The 18,343-nt window shown below is 51.7% G+C and overlaps 1 long non-coding RNA gene across 2 annotated transcripts; it reads right to left on the bottom strand.

Annotated features, from left to right (window-relative positions):
* Window positions 1-708: 708 nt before the first annotated feature.
* Window positions 709-11,111, bottom strand: LOC128056402 (uncharacterized). 2 transcript variants are annotated; one of them, XR_008200165.1, is made up of 7 exons: window positions 10,903-11,111; window positions 10,451-10,677; window positions 8,770-9,427; window positions 7,559-8,429; window positions 4,285-4,355; window positions 3,766-3,811; window positions 709-1,502 (listed from the first exon to the last, which is right to left on the bottom strand). It is a non-coding gene; the product is annotated as an uncharacterized LOC128056402 (long non-coding RNA). The 2 variants fall into 2 exon arrangements; XR_008200166.1 differs by lacking the exons at window positions 709-1,502; window positions 3,766-3,811; window positions 4,285-4,355 and having other exon boundaries at window positions 7,442-8,429.
* Between the last annotated feature and the right edge of the window lie 7,232 nt (window positions 11,112-18,343).

Genomic DNA, 18,343 nt, shown 5'->3' with positions numbered 1-18,343 from the left:
ACACAAATATTTAAAAAAGGATAACCTCCAACTACAGGAGAAGGGATAGCAAATAGTGGTACAGTCATATGATGGAATAATATACAGCAATCAAGGGGAAAAAACTACTAATACATGCCAAAACAGGAACAAACCTCAAAATCATTATGGTGAACAAAAGAAGCCAGTTGCAAAAGAGTGTGATTACATGTACTTGAAATTCTAGGAAATACCAACCTAATGCAAAGTGACAGAAAGCAGAATAGGGGCTGCTAGGCCAGGTGGGGATTGATTGCAAAAAGGAACAAAGAAAAATTTTTAAGAAAATAATCTGTGTTGTGATAGAGGTTTCCCAGGCAAACACATTTGTCAAAACTCATCAAACTGTACAATGGGTGTGCTGTGTTGTTATATAAATTTTTGCCTCAGTAAAGTTGATGGAAAACACACACCATGTGCATGCTTATTTACTTGTCTGGTACATTATCTGCTTCCCACTGTATTTTCTAGGAAGTAGCTTGCAAATAATCATTTCTAATCTCCTTACTTGTTCTTCTTCTTCTACTCCTAACTCCAAAGAGAATTAAACTTGTCACCCAGAATTTCCAACTGTTGAGTCTGACTCATTCATCTCAACCCTCCATATAGAAATGCTTATCCGCATTTTACAGAGAACAGGGGTCCCTTGTTTTTTTTTTAATATTTATTTTCTCATTTCTTTTTGGCTGTGTGGGCGTTTGTTGCTGTGCAGGCTTTTCTCTAGTTGCAGCAAGCAGACGTTACTCTCTAGTTGCGGTACACAAGCTTCTCACTGTGGGTGTTTCTTGTTGCAGTTTCCAGGCTCTAGAGCACAGGCTCAGTAGTGGTGGTGCACTGGCTTAGTTGCCCCACAGTATGATCTTCCCAGACCAGGGATCGAACTCATGTCTCCTGCATTGGCAGGCGGATTCTTTACCACTGCGTCACCGAGGAAGTTCCCCCCACGCCCAGTCATGTGGTTATGTCAGCAGGCGTGCTTTCCCCAGAAGCGTCCTTGGTGGGTTTGGGGGAGCCTCTTAAAGCCCCCAAGGAGTCTCTTTCCTCTGCTACCTGGTGCCTGAAATTCATGAGTCCAAGTTTCAGCGTCGGGCTTTAGTAGCATGGGAAGGCAGATGGCACCAATCTTGCTGACTCAGTGAATGAAGAGAAACTCTTGCAGCTGAGTGTTCCATTCAACAGTGAGGCCCTTCAGGGACAGAGAGGCGTGACACCTAGGCCCTGAGTTGGAGCACTCATGGACTCCTTGAAGTGGTCTCCCTTCAGTACGCCGAAGACTCAGCCAGGAACTTGTTCAAAACAGACTCCCAGGAGATTCTTATTTGGGTGGGGCGTCATTAACAAGCTCCCAGATGGTTCCCTGCAGACCATCTTTGAGACACAATAGTTGGGATAGGATAAGTAATGACAAAAACTGTTCCAAAGTTGATGAATGAGCCCCAAGTAGGATAAACACAAGGGAAATCTCACGAAGGCACATTATCAAACTGTTAAAAAAAAAAAAAGTGATAAAGAGAAACTCTGACTTAGAGGATTTAAGAGAAAGTTTTTGCAGGATGGAAGGTGTTTAGGAGAAAGCCCTAGGAGCAGGTTAAGAAGGGCAGGGTGGTGGGAAGGGGAACCTGATCATTCAAAGAGAATCATCAAAGCCCTGGGGGTTTGCTAAGGAGCAGCCCAGTGGCCTGGCCCCAGGAAAGGGCCCAGGTTCTGTTTTGGAAACTAATTACCTCGCCACCTGAACCTAGGCCAGGAGGAGCCACATTTGTAGCCCGTCCCAGCCTGGTTCTCAGGATCTTCAGCCTGTAATTTCATAGCTGGATTCTGCTCTCGCCCTGCCATGCAAAGAACCAACAGGTATTTCCCAGGCCTGGCTCCCTGCAGGGCTGCGAGGTGGCCGGCACCCCGCACCCGCTCCCGGAGATGCTGAGGCACCAGTGCCAACTCCCAGGGTCTTAGCTCTCATGTGTGGAACCTGGCTGACTCTCGAACTGAAATTGGCCCCATGCCCTGTGCACTCCCAGGAAGTATTTACTCAGGTTTCTTTGCAGCTTTGCTTTCTTGTCCCAGCCCTACGGGCACAAAGCAAAATTAACCTCATTGCAAGAAGCCAGTGTATCAGCACAGTGGGCACAAGGTGTTGTTGTTCAGCCACTCAGCCGTGTCTGACTCTTTGCGACTTCATGGACTGCAGCATGCCAGGCTTCCCTGTCCTTCACCATCTCCCAGAGTTCTCTCAAACTCATATCCATTGAGTTGGTGATGCCATCCAACCATCTCATCGTCTGCCACTCCCTTCTCAAACCATTTCAGTACTCTTGCCTCAAGAACCCCATGAACAGTATGAAAAGGGCATTAAGTGGGCAGGGACAAAAACTGGGGGCACTGACTTGGGGCATTTGGTGAGTGAGGAGGGCCAAAAGGAACCACACAGCAAAGGCTCAATCCTGTGGCCCAGACAAGGGATAACTCAATAAGATTTAGCACCATTATGAAGACCTCTGGCTGCAGTGACCATACTAGCTAGTGTCTACCAGCCGCTGTGAGAAGCTGGATGCTTCCAATGATCTAGATGATTAAACGCTTTAACTAATTTAATCTTCAATGACAACCTAAGGAAACTGTGTTACAGATGGGTTGAATGAACTACCAAGACAGCAAGTGGCAGAATCATGGCTTACCGTCTAAGCTATACCACCTTCCAGAGGTGTGTAGGACTGAGCTGTTGGCATTGGAGGATCAGCAATCTCTCCTGTCTTGGGGATGCTCATCTGAGCTTTTCTCCAGGCTTAAATGATCAATTTGCCCACAGGAGAGCAGAAAATTAAAAATATTTTTTTTTGATCATGTGTTGTGGCTTGCAGGATCTTTGTTTTCCAACCAGGCATTGAACTTGGGACCCAGCAGTAAAAGCGCTAACCTCTGGACCACCCAAGAATTCCTGCAGAAACTTTAAAAATCAGCCACTTGTTCAAAACCGTACAGCTGCCTGGGGTGGAAGTGAAGGTGATTTCCCACCTGCCACACCACCAGACACTGTTACCTGCCTGGTCTCACCTTCCATCACATCCTTTTTCCCTCTCCTGTCTTCCTGCCTGCCCTTCCTACCACCCAACTCTGGAGTCCAAACATTCACTGGCCTTCCCTGCCCCTCTCCCTTCTTGCCAGTTATCAAAATTCTTTAAGATTCAACCCAAATCTCATCTTTTCTAGAAAGCCCTCACTGACATCCCTGGGTGGGATGACTGTCCCAGGCCTGTGTGATGAGAATGGATGCGCTTCCAGCATCTGCTACAATTCACCTTGCCTTGGGTCACTTCTCAGTGGGTTTATCTCTCTGGGGGCAGCAGCACATGGTAAGCAGGTCATTAGAAGCAGCTGAGGACATGTCTCCATTGACTTGAAAAAAACGTAGGCTTAGTGATCCATGGAAATTTTACATAAAAAGCAAGACGATAAGATGAAAACATGATGTATGGGATTTTTCTTCAAAATCTATTTTCTTTAAACTGTTCTATGTTCTATAAAAGAGCTTTAGCATGGCAGAATCTTATAAATGAGGAGGAGCCCTACTTCTTCATTCCACTCAATTTTAATGAGTCACTCATTTATTTATTCATCAGACATTAACTGACTCTGATTGCTCAAAAGCTATATAAATTAGCAAACACAATAGTGAGTGAGGCAGTGTAGTGTAGGGATTAACTTGCATAGACTCTTCAGCTAGCTTCCAGCACTTACGAGGCATCTCACCTTAGGTGAATAAGTCACTTAGATTCCCGGTATCAAATTTCCCAATCTATAAAATAAAGATGATAATCTCTATCAGGGTTGTTATGAGGATTAAACAAGCTCATATGTATATATAATATATATCAAGTGATGAGTCAGAAGAGTGCCTAGTATGTGGTTTTTAAGTTGCTTTTGTTAGCACTCTTATAAAACGTGTTTTCATAGAGACCAAGAAGGACCCCACCTCAGTCTGGAAAGATGAGGAGGTCCTTGCTAGGTCAACGAGGGAAAGGCATTCCAGGCAAAAGGAACAGCACGTATGAAGGCTTAGAGGTGTCCACCAGCAATGCCAGTTGGGGGAACTGGGAGTTGGGGGCAGGCTTCGTGGTACAGGGGTGCTGTGCGTGCTTTATACAGATGGATGCCTGTGCCGTGTCAGGCATTTATTCTAATGGTGGTGGGGAGCCAGCGAAGGCCTCTAAGTGAGAGCCACTGTCTGAGGCAGGTGCCTCTGGCAACAGTGTCGGGGATGATACACACCTGGAGGTGAGACCTCCCCCTTCCCTTCGAGGTCCAGGAGGGAGGCGGTGAGAGACGCCCAGACCGTGAGCCTGAAAGGAGAGAGCAGATGGGAGAGATGGGACGAGAAAACCCACAGGAGGGGGGCTGACGGCTAGGGTAGGAGAGGCAGGGCTGGGGCAGCCCCCCAGGTGTTGCCCTGGGACGACATGGCCTTATATTAACAGTGAACCAACACAGGAAGCACGGCAGGAGGGTTAGGCAGGGGGCGCGTTTGTGATGCTCTGGGCAGGGACGGGCAGAGGCGATGGCTTCCGTGCGGAGCCATTGTGTTCAAGTTCTCCTCCCTGGGGTTGTTCTGCCTGTGTGGGGTTTCATGGGCCACCACCCAACACCCACACGCGCACACACACACAGTCACACACTCACTCACTCTCTCTAAAACAGTTACTGTGTCTTACTCATTTCTGAATCCACCCCCTCCTTCTCCCCACCCACCCCAACGCCACATCAGGCACACACGGTGACGGCAGCTAAACTGGGTTTAATAGAATCCAAGCTTGCTCCCTGCCCAACCCTCTAGATCGGGTAACTACGTCACAAACACAACCATTCCACCTCCTGTTCTCTAGACTACTGCTGTGCTGCCCTGGAGGAATCCAAGAGAAGCCCCCCACCACTTCCACTTGAGGGGGGCCAACCTGCCTGGCACCCTGCTGTTAGCCCCAGAGATGCCATATCAACCTTGGGACTGGGCCCTCTTCCAAGACTTCCACCCACCCCGTCTACACACACACATAGGAAGAGGACATGGGCCTGAGGCCCATGAATGGATGGAACGGAGTGAAAGAGGAGAGATCAGCCTCGCGAAAAGAGCCTCCTTGGAGACATCATCCCCAAGAGTGACAGAGTCCTCCCCCCCACCCGCCTGCCCCCATTCCTGTCTGTCCCCCACACCAGGTGCCGCCCTGGTTGGAGCTCACAGCTCTTAGGGCTTTCCCTGCTTCCCATAGGGCCACCCCTGTGGAAGGTTGGGAAACAAGACTCCAGTTTGATATAAATCCAGAGACACCAGACCCCAACAATGGAGCACTCTCCTCATTCCAAGTACAAGCTGGGCCCCTTCATCTGAGAGCTGAGGGTGGAGAGGAAAGTGCGTGTATGTGTGTCCTCTGGTGTGCAAACATGCATGCCTGTGTGCACATGCATGTGAGTGTTCCCTGCTGCAAGGTCCTTGTGGGTATGACTGTTGCCCGTGATGCACCCACACGTGTGCCCTTGTGTCTGTGTGTGCCCACGTGTCTGTGTGCAATGATCTTGTATCTGTGCACAATGCCTGCCTGGGGGAGGGGCAGAGGGAGCGATGGGGTGCATGTTTACAAAGTCGCCAGTCTGTTTGTGAGCAAGTGGGTAGGCGTAGGTTTGGGTGTGGCGATGGGAACAGGAGCCATATGTTTGTGGTAGGAAAGATTTCTGCCCAGGTGTCTGTGAATGAGGATGGGTCTGGTGAGGCAGAGCAGCTGTTCTGCCTGAGACCCTGCCCGTCCTTCCCATCCTTCCTGGGCTCGCCTCCCAGGGCAGCCACCTTTGCCAAAGGGCCCCAGTTTGATGCCCTGGGCAGGGCTGGCTGCCCAGCAGGAAGGCACAACCTCTTGCAGGCCCCAAGGAAGGATGAGCTCATTCTCAGCAAGTTGAAAGGAACACATGGAAATGTAGGGTGGGAGCAAAAATTCACTTCGTCTTCGGTGGGGCTGACAGAACAAACACCTCCTCACCCCCCTGGAGGCCCCGTCCCAAGGTGGGAGCCGGGTGGCGCAAAGGGAGGGAGGCTCTGCCTGTCCTGGTAGTGGAGACCTGGGGGGGGGGTACCCCCTCAAAAAACCCCCTGGATGGCAAGGGCCTCACGGGGTAGCCCTGGGATTAGATGGCAAAAGACTGGGAGGCTGTCAGAGGAAGGAAGCTGGAGGGAAAAGGGGCTTCCAGCAGGAGAAAAACCTGAGCAAAGGCCCTGAGGCAGGAAGATGCCCAGTTCGCCTGAAAGACTTAGAGCTAAAGGAAGCTTAAAGCTCCTCTTGAGGCTGGCTCCTCAATGGACTTGGGAGAAAACTGAGGCCCATAGAGGGGACATGCTTCCGAGCCCTAGACGCAGCGAGGCTCCTGCCCTCCAGGTCAGCGTTCACTCTGCTGCTCCCGAGAGCCTGCTAGGAAGGAAGCCAAGGAGCTGGGCTGCTGGTTTCGCTGCCTTTGCTTTCTCATCCCCAGCTAGGCTGAGTCGGGGACCCCCTCCCTCTGCCAGCAGCTTGCTGTGCGACGCTGACCAAGTCGGTTTACCTCTCTGAGCCCCTGCTCTGCATTAGGAAGTGGGCATAAGGCCTTGCCTCACCTGGGAATGCTCCCTCTGACTCCCTAGGGAGCTGAAGTTTGCCATGGTCATTCTCCAGTCCCCAGCAGGAGCAGAAGATACAGCAACGTGGGTGCTGTATCTTCAGGGTAGGTGCTCAAAGAAGTGTTTTTCTCCTAAGGCCTTTTTTTGATGTGGACTATTTTTAAAGTCTTTATGGAATTTTTTACAATATTGTTTCTGTTTTTTATGTTTTTCGTTTTCTGGCTGTGAGGCATGTGAGATGGAACCAGCACCTTCTGCGTTGGAAGGCAAAGTCTCAACCACTGGGGCACCAAGAAAGTCCCAAATAAGTGTTTTAAAATGAAAGAAGGAATGATGGGCTCCTTGACTCTTCCTCTCCCACCCTCCTTTGAGAGACTCAGCCTCTCCCTTCCCCTTCATGTAGGGTGAAGGAGGCTCAGAATCACAAAGATCTTGAAAGGGAAGGCAGAAAAGACTAACAACCTTGCCTGCACAGAGGCTCGGACTTCTCCCTGTCTCTAGGTGAATGCCTTTGAGAGTGCCATTTCCTTGCAGCCTTGGCCTTGCTGAACCCTGCTGTGGTCAGGGGGCTGGAGGAAAGGCCTGGATCTCTAGCAGAAAATGGGGGCAGCTGGACCCAGGAAGACCCCTGGCAGGAGTGAGCCGCGCTCACTGCCTCTCTGCTCAGGGGAATATCCCAAGCCCTCCAGTCCCAAAGCTGAGGGGTTGAGCTAGTTCTGGAACCTCCCATTTCCATCCCAATTTTTCCTTAGTTTTTTCAAATTCTAATTACCCTCCTTTTTTGAGGCTCCCTTTCACATTAAATTTTTTATTGCCCATTTCTTTCTTTTATGATAGCAGCTATATTTCTTCTAACCTTGTAAAATACACACACACACACGAAACTAGTCTTCAGTTCAGTTCACTCACTCAGTGGCATCCAACTCTTTGTGACCCCATGGACTGCAGCACGCCAGGCCTCCCTGTCCATCACCAAATCCTGGATCTTAAGCAAACTCATGCCCAATGAGCCGGTGAGGCCATCCAACCATCTCATCCTCTGTTGTCCCCTTCTCCTCCCGCCTTCTATCTTTCCCAGCATCAGGGTCTTTTCTAGTGAGTCAGTTCTTCACATCAGATGGCCAAAGTATTGGAGTTTAAGCTTCAGCAACAGTCATCAGTCCTTCCAATGAATATGGGGATAGAAATCAGATCTTGGTCATCTCAGGGGTGGGGCCTGACTAGGTGCAGGCATGAGGGAACTTCAGTTCAGCTCAGTTCAGTCACTCAGTTGTGTCTGACTTTTTGCGACCCCATGAATAACACCACGCCAGGCCTCCCTGTCCATCACCAACTCCCGGAGTTCACTCAAACTCATGTCCATCAAGTCGGTGATGCCATCCAGCCATCTCATCCTCTGTCGTCCCCTTCTCCTCCTGCCCCCAATCCCGCCCAGCATCAGAGTCTTTTCCAATGAGTCAACTCTTCACATGAGGTGGCCAAAGTATTGGAGTTTCAGCTTCAGCATCAGTCCTTCCAATGAACACCCAGGACTGATCTCCTTTAGGATGGACTGGTTGGATCTCCTTGCAGTCCAAGGGACTCTCAAGAGTCTTCTCCAACACCACAGTTCAAAAGTATCAATTCTTTCGCGCTCAGCTTTCTTCACAGTCCAACTTTCACATCCATACATGACCACTGGAAAAACCATAGCCTTGACTAGATGGACCATTGTTGGTAAAGTAATATCTCTGCTTTTCAATATGCTATCTAGGTTGGTCATAACTTTCCTTCCAAATAGCTGTGAAAAGAAGAGAAGTGAAAAGCAAAGGAGAAAAGGAAAGATATAAGCATCTGATGCAGAGTTCCAAAGAAGAGCAAGGAGAGATAAGAAACCCTTCCTCAGTGATCAATGCAAAGAAATAGAGGAAAACAACACAATGGGAAAGACTAGAGAACTCCTCAAGAAAATTAGAGATACTAAGGGAACATTTCATGCAAAGATGGGCTTGATAAAGGACAGAAATGGTATGGACCTAACAGAAGCAGAAGATATTAAGAAGAGGTGGCAAGAATACACAGAAGAACTGTACAAAAAGGATCTTCACGACCCAGATAATCACAATGGTGTGATCACTCACCTCGAGCCAGACATCCTGGAACGTGAAGTTAAGTAGGCCTTAGAAAGCACCACTACGAACAAAGCTAGTGGAGGTGATGGAATCCCAGTTGAGCTATTTCAAATCCTGGAAGATGATGCTGTGAAAGTGCTGCACTCGATATCCCAGCAAATTTGGAAAACTCAGCAGTGGCCACAGGACTGGAAAAGGTCAGTTTTCATTCCAATCCCAAAGAAAGGCAATGCCAAAGAATGCTCAAACTACCACACAATTGTACTCATCTCACATGCTAGTAAAGTAATGCTCAAAATTCTCCAAGCCAGGCTCCAGCAATATGTGAACTATGAAATTCCAGATATTCAAGCTGGTTTTAGCAAAGGCAGAGGAACCAGAGATCAAATTACCAACATCCGCTGGATCATGGAAAAAGCAAGAGAGTTCCAGAAGAACATCTATTTCTGCTTTATTGACTATGCCATGATCTTAGTTTTCTAAATGTTGAGCTTTAAGCCAACTTTTTCACTCTTCTCTTTCACTTTCATCAAGAGGCTTTTTAGTTCCTCTTCACTTTCTGCCATAAGGGTGGTGTCATCTGCATATCTGAGGTTATTGATATGTCTCCCGGCAATCTTGATTCCAGCTTGTGCTTCTTCCAGCCCAGCGTTTCTCATGATGTACTCTGCATATAAGTTAAATAAGCAGGATGACAATATACAGCCTTGACATACTCCTTTTCCTATTTGGAACCAGTCTGTTGTTCCATGCTCAGTTCTAACTGTTGCTTCCTGGCCTGCATATAGGTTTCTTAGTCAATAAAGGGAACTTAGGGCTTCTCAAAATGTTCAAAGTCTTGATCTAGGCGATGGTTACACAGGTATACATTATTTGTCAAAATTCACTGAGCATTTGTGCATTTTACTGTTAAGATTTGTGCATTTTACTGGGTATAGGTTATATCTCAATAAACTTCTGCTAGCAGAAAAGACACCCATACAGAGAAATACACAGACCAGGCAAGATCAGTTTAATGAATTATAAAGCAAGTACCCACATAAACACCACCCAGAATAACTGGTGCCCCCATGGAGTCCATAGTGCTGGCTCTCCTTGGACCCCAATTCCCACACACTGGGCATCAGGCCCCCTAGATTTAAGGGAACGCAGAGACCAGGGATGAGGGCAGCCCACGGGCTTTGGAACCTAGAATTTCCCACCAGGGTAGCCCCAGGCTTGATGGCAACTCCTGTTCTGGTGAGCTGGAGGAACAGAAAGCACACCCGTTTCCCGTTTCTGGGAGGGGGGGTTTCCGAAACAGCCTCCCCAGGGAGAGTCTTGGCTGGGGGTTGGGGGTGTCCCCAGTGAAAGTCCGGGAGAAATGTGCCTTCCCACATCCCTGCTAAAAATAACCCCAGGCCGCAGTGCCAGCGCCACCGAGAAGCAGGAAGGATGGAACCAGGTTTTGCTTTAAACCTGGAGGCAGCACAGCAGCTGGGGCTGAGGGAGGGGGAGGGGGAGGGGGAGACAGGCTAGGGGTCTGAGAGCCCTGGCAGGACTCTGCCTGCTCCCACCCCCGAGCTGGCCTTTCTTCCCGCAGGGCAGAAAGCCCGGGAAGGCTGGGGATGCGTGGGGAGGGGTCTCTGTCCTGCTAACTGGAGTGTGCAGGCTTAAGGGTCAGGAGTCACGTACTCCACGGGGTCCCCACCTCCTTTAAGAAGGACTCTGTCCCAGCCGCCCATGCCAGGCTCCCTCTGCCGCCCCTGCCCTCCTGCAGCGGGGCCACCTGCCCCCCACTCCCTGGGAGGGGGCTCCTGGCACACACAGGGCTGAGGATGGCCACTTCACTGTCCCCAGCTCTGTCTGGCTTGCACTCTGCCCAAAGAGATCGGGAGGTGTTCAAGGGCGGGTGCGGTCCAGAGGCGAGGAATTTCCCTGGAAACGGGAAGTACAAGATGTGTCAGTATGGGATCCCGGCACGAGAAGCCGGCGGCTGGGCAAAGGGAAGAGGCCCTCCCGGCCGCCCTCCTCCCCCGCAGCGCCCCCACCAAGCTCGTGCGTCAGAGGCCTACCCGTGGTGACAGGACCATTCTCCTGCGACCCCAGTTTTAAGAACAACCACAAGGGGAATGTGTGCCCTGCTCCAGGCACTGTACTGACCGTATATCGATGACCTCATTCAATCCTCAGTTGACAAGCCTGTGCCGTTGGGATTCTTACTCTCCCTATTTGCTGATGATGAAACTGAGGCTTAGGGGGATGATATGCCCATCCTCGGCTGCTGCTGGTAGAACATGGCAGAGACAGGGCTTGAGTCATGATTTGGGACACAGAGAATGTCCAGGGTGCATGTCCAGAGAACAGTGAGGCAGAATGTTGGAAACTGGATGGATCCTAAATAATTTAGGACACTGGTTGTACAGCAACATGATACTTTGGTAGAAAAAAAGAGCAGTGGATTTAGAGCCCAAATTTGAACTACCAGTTAGGATACTGGCCAAGGAACTTAACCATTCTGATCCCCAGTTTCCATCTCTACAAAATGAGTACAATGATCCTTGAGTAGAATTGCTGGAGAGTAATGAACCCAGTATTTTTCTAAACCTGAAAGACACCAAGCTCCGTCATGTTTCAGGCCCTTTGCAAGTGATTTTTCCTAGGCCTAGAACCCTAAGTCCCTGCATGTTCACATACTGGTTTGTTCTTGCCATCTCGGTCTCAGCTCAAAGGTACGTGTCCTTACAGCAGCCTCCACTGACTACCCAGCCCACCCCATCACTTGCAATTTTACCACTGTGTTTTGTTCTTTGCACTCACCACGACCTGAGATTATCTTTTTCATTTTCTTCTTTTGTTTTGTTTGTTTGTGGCCTATCCTCCCTCCCCAACTGCCAAGGAGATAAAATTTCTTGAGAGCTGGGACCTCAGTGGTGGGTGGGGGGGTGGGCAATGACCCCTTCCCAGTGCTCAGAGCCGCAGGTGGCAAACAGGAGAACTTGTGAAACATTTATGAATGAATGAATGATTATGCTTTGGAAACAGCATTATATTGAAGTGTCTGCCTCTCTCTCAGGTCTTACGGAGCCAAAGGGCAGTAAATGTGGGTTAATGGCGACTTGAGAGTATTTCAGGCCTGGCCTCAGCCCAACCCTGGGGCTCCTAAGCTGTAGGGAGCCATCAGACTGCTTTGGTTTCGGGCTGCTCCAGGATAAAGGTCAACTCTTGCTGAACAGGAGGTTCTGTACCATCTGGGGCTGCTTGCCTCTGGCCACATCTGCTCAGGTTCCCCAACCTGCACTCCAGGTTCAGGCCAGACCAAACAACTCAAAGTGCCCGCCAGAGAACCCAGGGCAGCTTCACGCCATGTGCCTTTGTATAAAGGCACTGTTCCTTCTACCTGGCACGCCCTGCACCCTTTCTCTGCCTGGCCAGCTCCTCTCCAGCTTGAGGACTGGCCTCCTCAGAGGAGCCCTCCCTGAGGCTTCTGGTCACTCCCAGTCTCTGACTTCCCAGGGCATTACAGTAACTTGTTTATATGCATCTTCCCAAGTTGCCTGGAGATCTTTGGGGGCGGCGCACTGTACCACTTGGGGAAACTTAGTTCCCCGACCAGTGACTGAAGCCAGACTCTCAGCAGTGAAAGCCTAGAGTCCTAACCACTATACCACAAAGGAATTCTCTTACCTGGAGATTCCTTGAGGACAATGACCAGCTTATGGGTCCCTAGGTTGAAGCACAATACCTGATGCACACAGTAGGTGCTTAATAAATGCTCCACCACAGCTTTTGGACTTCAGATCCTAGGCACTGACACAATTCCTGGGACACAGAGTAGGTATTCATTAAGTGCACACTGAAGGCACGAACCACAGTAATCTGACCCCTCTTCTCAAGTTGGAAGCAGTGAAGAGTGGGGGTAGGGGTAGAAATGGAAGATGCTTCTTTAAAAACAAGATGGTGTCAAGGGCAGAGGACCTTAGGGAACTTCCCAGGAGAAGGGACACACAAAACGCAAAGGTAAAAAGCAAACACAGATGGATGGAGGCATATAAACAGGACTCTCAGCGAGCAAAGAGCGAAAAAGAAGGAAGGATAAAAGAGGAAGAAAGAACTGGGCTCAGAGGGGACAAAATGTGCCTGTGAGAGCCGCAGAGGACAGGAAGCCAGAGCCCAGGCCAGGCCAGCTGACTACAGGATGTCTGGGGCCCTTGCTTCAGCCCTGGGGTAGAAAAGGGTGGCGTGGGCAGCATCCTAGGGTGAAAGGGCTGGATGAAAGGTCACATGTCACCAGGCTTGGGGACATCTTGGGAAACTCTTTGTCTCTTAGGAGAGGCTCAGCGTTATGAAACAAAGCACCCCAGATATCAGAGTCACAAATCTAGTTTCTTGCCCTTAAGTGAACAACTGACCTGTTCATGCCTCAGTTTTCCCATTAGGAAAATGGGCACTATTCTTCTTCCTTTAGAGGATCATGAAGATCATAGTGAGCGTAGCGAGTTAGGAAACATAAGTGAAATGGACACACCCCAATATGGCCAGGGATCTGACATAATGGTGGTGATTTCTGCCAAAGCCCTGTGGTAAATGTAAGTGGGTCCTTGGAGGGGCCATGCCACCATGTCACCAAGTACCACAGAAGTTCTGAGTTGAGTCCTGGATCCAAGGTCTGGTTCTTAGTTCCCAGAGTGGTATGGTGAGAAAAAGTTTACTCCCAGGTGAGGGGCTGAGTGGGAGCTGGCATGCCAGCTGAGAGATGACTGAGGCTGCCCATAGCCAGCAGGTCTGACCACTTACCTCCACCACTGAGTGTCCCCTGGGGCCTCTGCATTGCAGCCTGTCCAATGGGCTGAAAATGGTTTTCCCACTGTCATACAATACCTCCAGGCATATATAGGCTCTCAGGAGGCAGAGTTCCTGGAATCATTTGAAGGGTGGAAGGAATAGGACTCTGAGGCTTGAGAAATGGAGGGTTTGTGATTTAGATACAGACCTAAGTCATCTAGTAGGACACTCAGAAGTGCTGGCTTTGCTGTGAGACAGACCTAAATGTGGATCCCAGCTGTTACTTCTCTGAGCCTCAGTTTCCTTAACTGTCAAAGGTGGGTACAGAAGCACCCGCCTCCTAGAGTCACTGTGAAGAGTGAATGAGCTTGTGAATATAAACCCCTGAACCCAACCAATGCTTGGTCCCTAGGAGGCAGTGGACATTAGTTCTTATTGTGAATAATAACATCATGTGCTCTTGGGGAGGGAAGGCTAGATCATAAATGTATCGATCTCTGAATGTCAAACCCACTTTGAGGAGAGTAAAGTGGTCACAACTCAAAAATAATTTTGTCACCAAGTGTCAAATTCCATTTTGCAGCTTCTATTAGGTATGCTTGACTGCTAGGGTGGGGGGAGTAGGGGTAGAATCCCCCTCTCCCACTCCCACCTCTGCCTTGTTCTGTAACTGATGCCTGGAGGATCAAAGATTAACAAGTCTGCCAAGGTTTTGGGGTAGGGGGTGACAACTTAAATAGAGTCTTCAGTTCACTTCTCTAGCTGGGCTCAAGCACACTGCTGAAGCGCTCAGGAAAATAAGGGTGGCAAGGAGTGGTAGAGGGGCGTCCACCTCAAAGGCCCAGAGAAAATTCAGACCCAGCTTGGAGTGTCCATGGCCTTGGAGGCTGTTTTGGGCTGGCTGATGGGAGGGAGAAGGGGACTGACAGCTTCAACCTCCCAGAGTCCAACTTTCCTCCAGGGCTTGCTCAGGCCCCCACCCTTACCACCCAGCAGAGTGCAGAACCCCTGGTGAATGGGGGAGCCCAGGTGGGAGGTGGGCAGATGAGAGCAGGGGTGACAGGCAGCAGGATGCCACGGCTGAAGAAGGAAGCATAAATATAAAGCAGCCAGTGTCGGACTGGACAGAGGCCATATGAAACACACGGTACATTCCGGCCCCAGCGTAACAAACTGTACCAGCCTTTTTCAGAGCTGGGAGCACTGAGGGGAGGGAGGAGAGCAGAGGTTCCTTCGAGGTTGGCCCTGCCTCCTCCTCCCCCACTTCTCCCACAGCAGGGAAAGTCCCGATGTTCCTTTTGCAACCACAGGAAACCTCCTATCCCAGCTCACACTCTGTACCCAGTGTTCCTCTCAGCAGCTCCAGACTGGGAGGGAGGAGCAACGAGGAGGGTAGGGGCTAGGGGAGGGGAGAGCCACAGCAGCCCAGGTCACATCAGGGGAGGTGGCAAGCATCCCTGGGACACTGACTCACAGAGTCACAGCCTGGAAGTGCTGCAATGGAGGCACAGACGACGATGGCGGAGAGGTGTAGGGAAGGAAGTGCCTGGCCCAAGGTCACAGAGCCAGTCGTGCACCAGGGAGGGACCAGAGGGCATCCAGAGCTGGGCAGTGCTGGGCAGCTCTCTTGGGTGTAGTATGTAGGAGTGGCAGGCCAGGAACAGGCAGTGCCTGGGGAGCGAGGGTGGGAAGCCCAGATCCAAGGCCGCCTCTGAGCTCTGGTTGGCTCTGGGCACATCTGGGTTGGGTCTCCTCCACTCTTCCCAAACCCAGCCTGCTCTCTTAAATATTAGAGATAATGCATGGTGAAGTGCCTAGTGTGTAGGCGGGTCTGCGGTGATGTAAACCAGACTGAGTCACCTCCACACCTTCTCTCTCCTCCTCCACATACACAGCTCAAAGCCTAGAGCCTCCTGGGATCTTTCTCCCCTATCACCATCTCCTTCACCGATTCCCTATAGCTCTCACACATTTGGTACTCACCACCTGCTGGCTTGGGTTATTATTTAACCTCACATGCCATGTGTTTGTCTCTTCAACTGGCCTGCAAACTGCCCGAGGGCAGGAAATCATTTCAATACACCGAACATTTATTGAACATCAACTCCAGTGCCAAGCTTGGCCTGTGGGGGATGAGCTCGAGCCATGGGAGAAGGCTCAGAGAAGCAGACTTTGTTTCTGCCTCAAGGACTTTCTAATCTGGTTAGAAGAACAGGATTAGTAAACAGATCACTAGAATATGAGACAGGCCACACGCTGTGCCCTGAGAAAGGTACAGACTGAGTATGCTGGGCTTTCAGAGGAGAGAGGAATCAGATTTGGCTGGCACTGTTCCAAACAGGCTTTATGAGCTGGAGCTTGAGAGGTGGGTAGACCTTGGAGAATGGGCCTTACATACGGCAGGGGCTCGGTATGTAAATCCTTTGTCCCTTCCTTGTTCCAGGAACCTCTAGGCCAAGCGCTCAGGGACCTCTTTCTGCAGAAGGATGGGTAAGAAGACGTGGCCCTGAATACACCCGGGTTTGGGCTGGACGAAGGGAGGGGTCAGGCTCGGGTTTGGGGTCGTCTTCTTTCACCCCGCCGCCCACTCCCACCCGCTAGTGTCCAGGCTCTTCCTACTTACTCCTGGCGTCCAGCCAGGGGGTTCCCAAGCTAGCCGAAAGCTGGGCTTGGTTTGCCAGCCCCTGGGAATCACTGGAGTCTCCAGGCTTGCGTGAAGAAAGGATCAATCAGGGAAGGGGTCGGAGGCAGGGGGAGGCTCCGGGGAGATGGCTTGAAAGGGCCCCTCTAGCGGGCTTCCGTTGTCACGTGACCGCATCCCAGGTCTCGCAAGTATGGGGCTGGTGCGTTCCTTGCTCTCCTCCTCCAGACTCCTGGACTGAGCACCCGTGGGGCTTGGGCGGCAGCCTGGGTGGCTCCTTCTCTCGCGTTTAGCTACCAATATCTGCCCCTCGCCCCTTACCAACTGTGGTGCCCCAGGCTCCCCACTCGCCCAGGGATCCAAACCGGGACTCAGGTGGGGGATGGAGTGATCTGGGTTTGCTAAGGCCGGAGATCGGGCAGAGCCTCAAGGACCCGTGGGAGATCCCCCTTGGGTGCTAGAGTTGAGCACCAGCCCCCGACCGTCCCCAGTGTCTGCGCCGGGCCCGGCCCCAGGGTCCACTCGCGGGACCGCGGCGGCGGCGGGGAGGCTGCGCGCCGAGCGCAAGCCGCGAGCACAAACAGGGCGAGGAGGCTGGTGTGAGCGCCTGGGCCGGGTGCCAGCGCGCCGGGGCTGGAACACAATGTCCCGAGCGGGCGGGCGGGCGAACGGGGAGCGAGAACAGCCTGACTCAGCAGCTGGGTAAGTGGGTGTGCTCGCTCACCAGATCAACCGCTCTTGCAGCCTGCGGTCAGCGACGACGCGACTCTCGGAGGCTCCCTCGAGCGGGAGGAGCGAGCTTACGGCCTGCTCGCGGCTCCCGCCCCTGCCTATCGCCCTGGACCTCCACGTGGCCGGTTCGCGCAGCCCTCTGTCTTCTCGCCCCCCGCATTCCAGCGTTTCGCGGCCCCCCGGCCGGACCTGAATGGGCTCTGCCCACTCAGGAGGGGCATTCATCTCACCCAGCCCGGCAGGTGTGGCGCGCCAGACAAGTTGATCGTCCCCTTCTCCCACCACTCTGGGAGGCCTCTGGAGGTCTTGGCATGGTGGGGGGTCGTTAACTTATAGTTGCAGATGGAGGTAGAAATTTGGTCTAGGGTGGAGGGGAGCAGAAGACGCTGGGAGAGATGGGATGGATGCTGCAGGGCAAGGAAGTCTTCCCCATCTCTGTCCTCGGTTGACCCAGAGTTCAGAGTCTCTTCCTGTCCCCTCCCCTCAAAACCACTAGGCCCCTGAAGATTACCCCGCAGGGGAGAAACAGGTGGGGAGGTGCTTTGAAGCCTGAGACCCGGCTTTTCTGCCTTACCCATGCTCCCACCCAAAGCCACAACAAAGACCCACGAATCCTGCCACCCAGCCACAAGGCTTCTCCTTCCTCCTCTGGGCCTGCTGTCCCCTGGGGTCTGGTGGGGCCATTGTGAGGATGACAGCCGCAGGGCGGGAGCTCAGATGTCTGCCCAGACCAGGACTCTTCCTGGGGGGTGGGGACCTTTCCTACACCCCAGTCTCCTGGGGTGTCTGCAAGGTTCCCACCCCAGCTACCCCACATCCCGGGACACAGTGTACCTGGAGTGTGCCAGGGGAGGCAGGGAGGGGCTCCATCCTCTGCCAAGTTCCAGGAAATGCCCTGGCAGTCAGCACAGTCCTGGGCTCCAGGGCCTTCCAAGGTGGGGCGGGGGGTGGGTGGGGCGGGATCCTAGGCTGCTGACATGCCTCACCTGGGCCTCAACCCCTACTTCCCAGGCATCTCGGGCACCTTCTGTAGCCAAGGTTGAGGCAATGGATGCCAACCATTTTCCCACACATACAGGCGTCCTTCCCACACATGTGCTTACCCAGCCAACGCTCACCAAATCCCTCAGTCAGGAGCCACTTTCACTGTGTCGACTTCAGCCTTTTACCTGATGGATGAAATCTTTCCACAGTATCCCAGGCCAATGTTCTGAAGCTGTTTGCATACCCACAGTGACGAGGACACTCTTTTACGAGGCAGCCACAACTCTTCAGGATGTCCCTGTGTCCAAGTCCAATCGCCTAGAGGATACCTGCCCTCACATGGCCCAGGAGGGACAGAACTCACCCTCAGGTCCCTCACACTAGCTCCTCCTCCTTGCCTGCAGTGACCTTCCTACTGCCCAAACTCACGATAAAGGAGGATGAATTCTTAACTCTTGGGGC

The sequence above is a fragment of the Budorcas taxicolor genome, chromosome 11 (genome assembly GCF_023091745.1).
Source record: "Budorcas taxicolor isolate Tak-1 chromosome 11, Takin1.1, whole genome shotgun sequence".
Classification (NCBI taxonomy): domain Eukaryota; kingdom Metazoa; phylum Chordata; class Mammalia; order Artiodactyla; family Bovidae; genus Budorcas; species Budorcas taxicolor.
The sequence above is the reverse complement of the archived record's forward strand: the minus strand, read 5'-3'. Positions and strand labels throughout refer to the sequence as shown.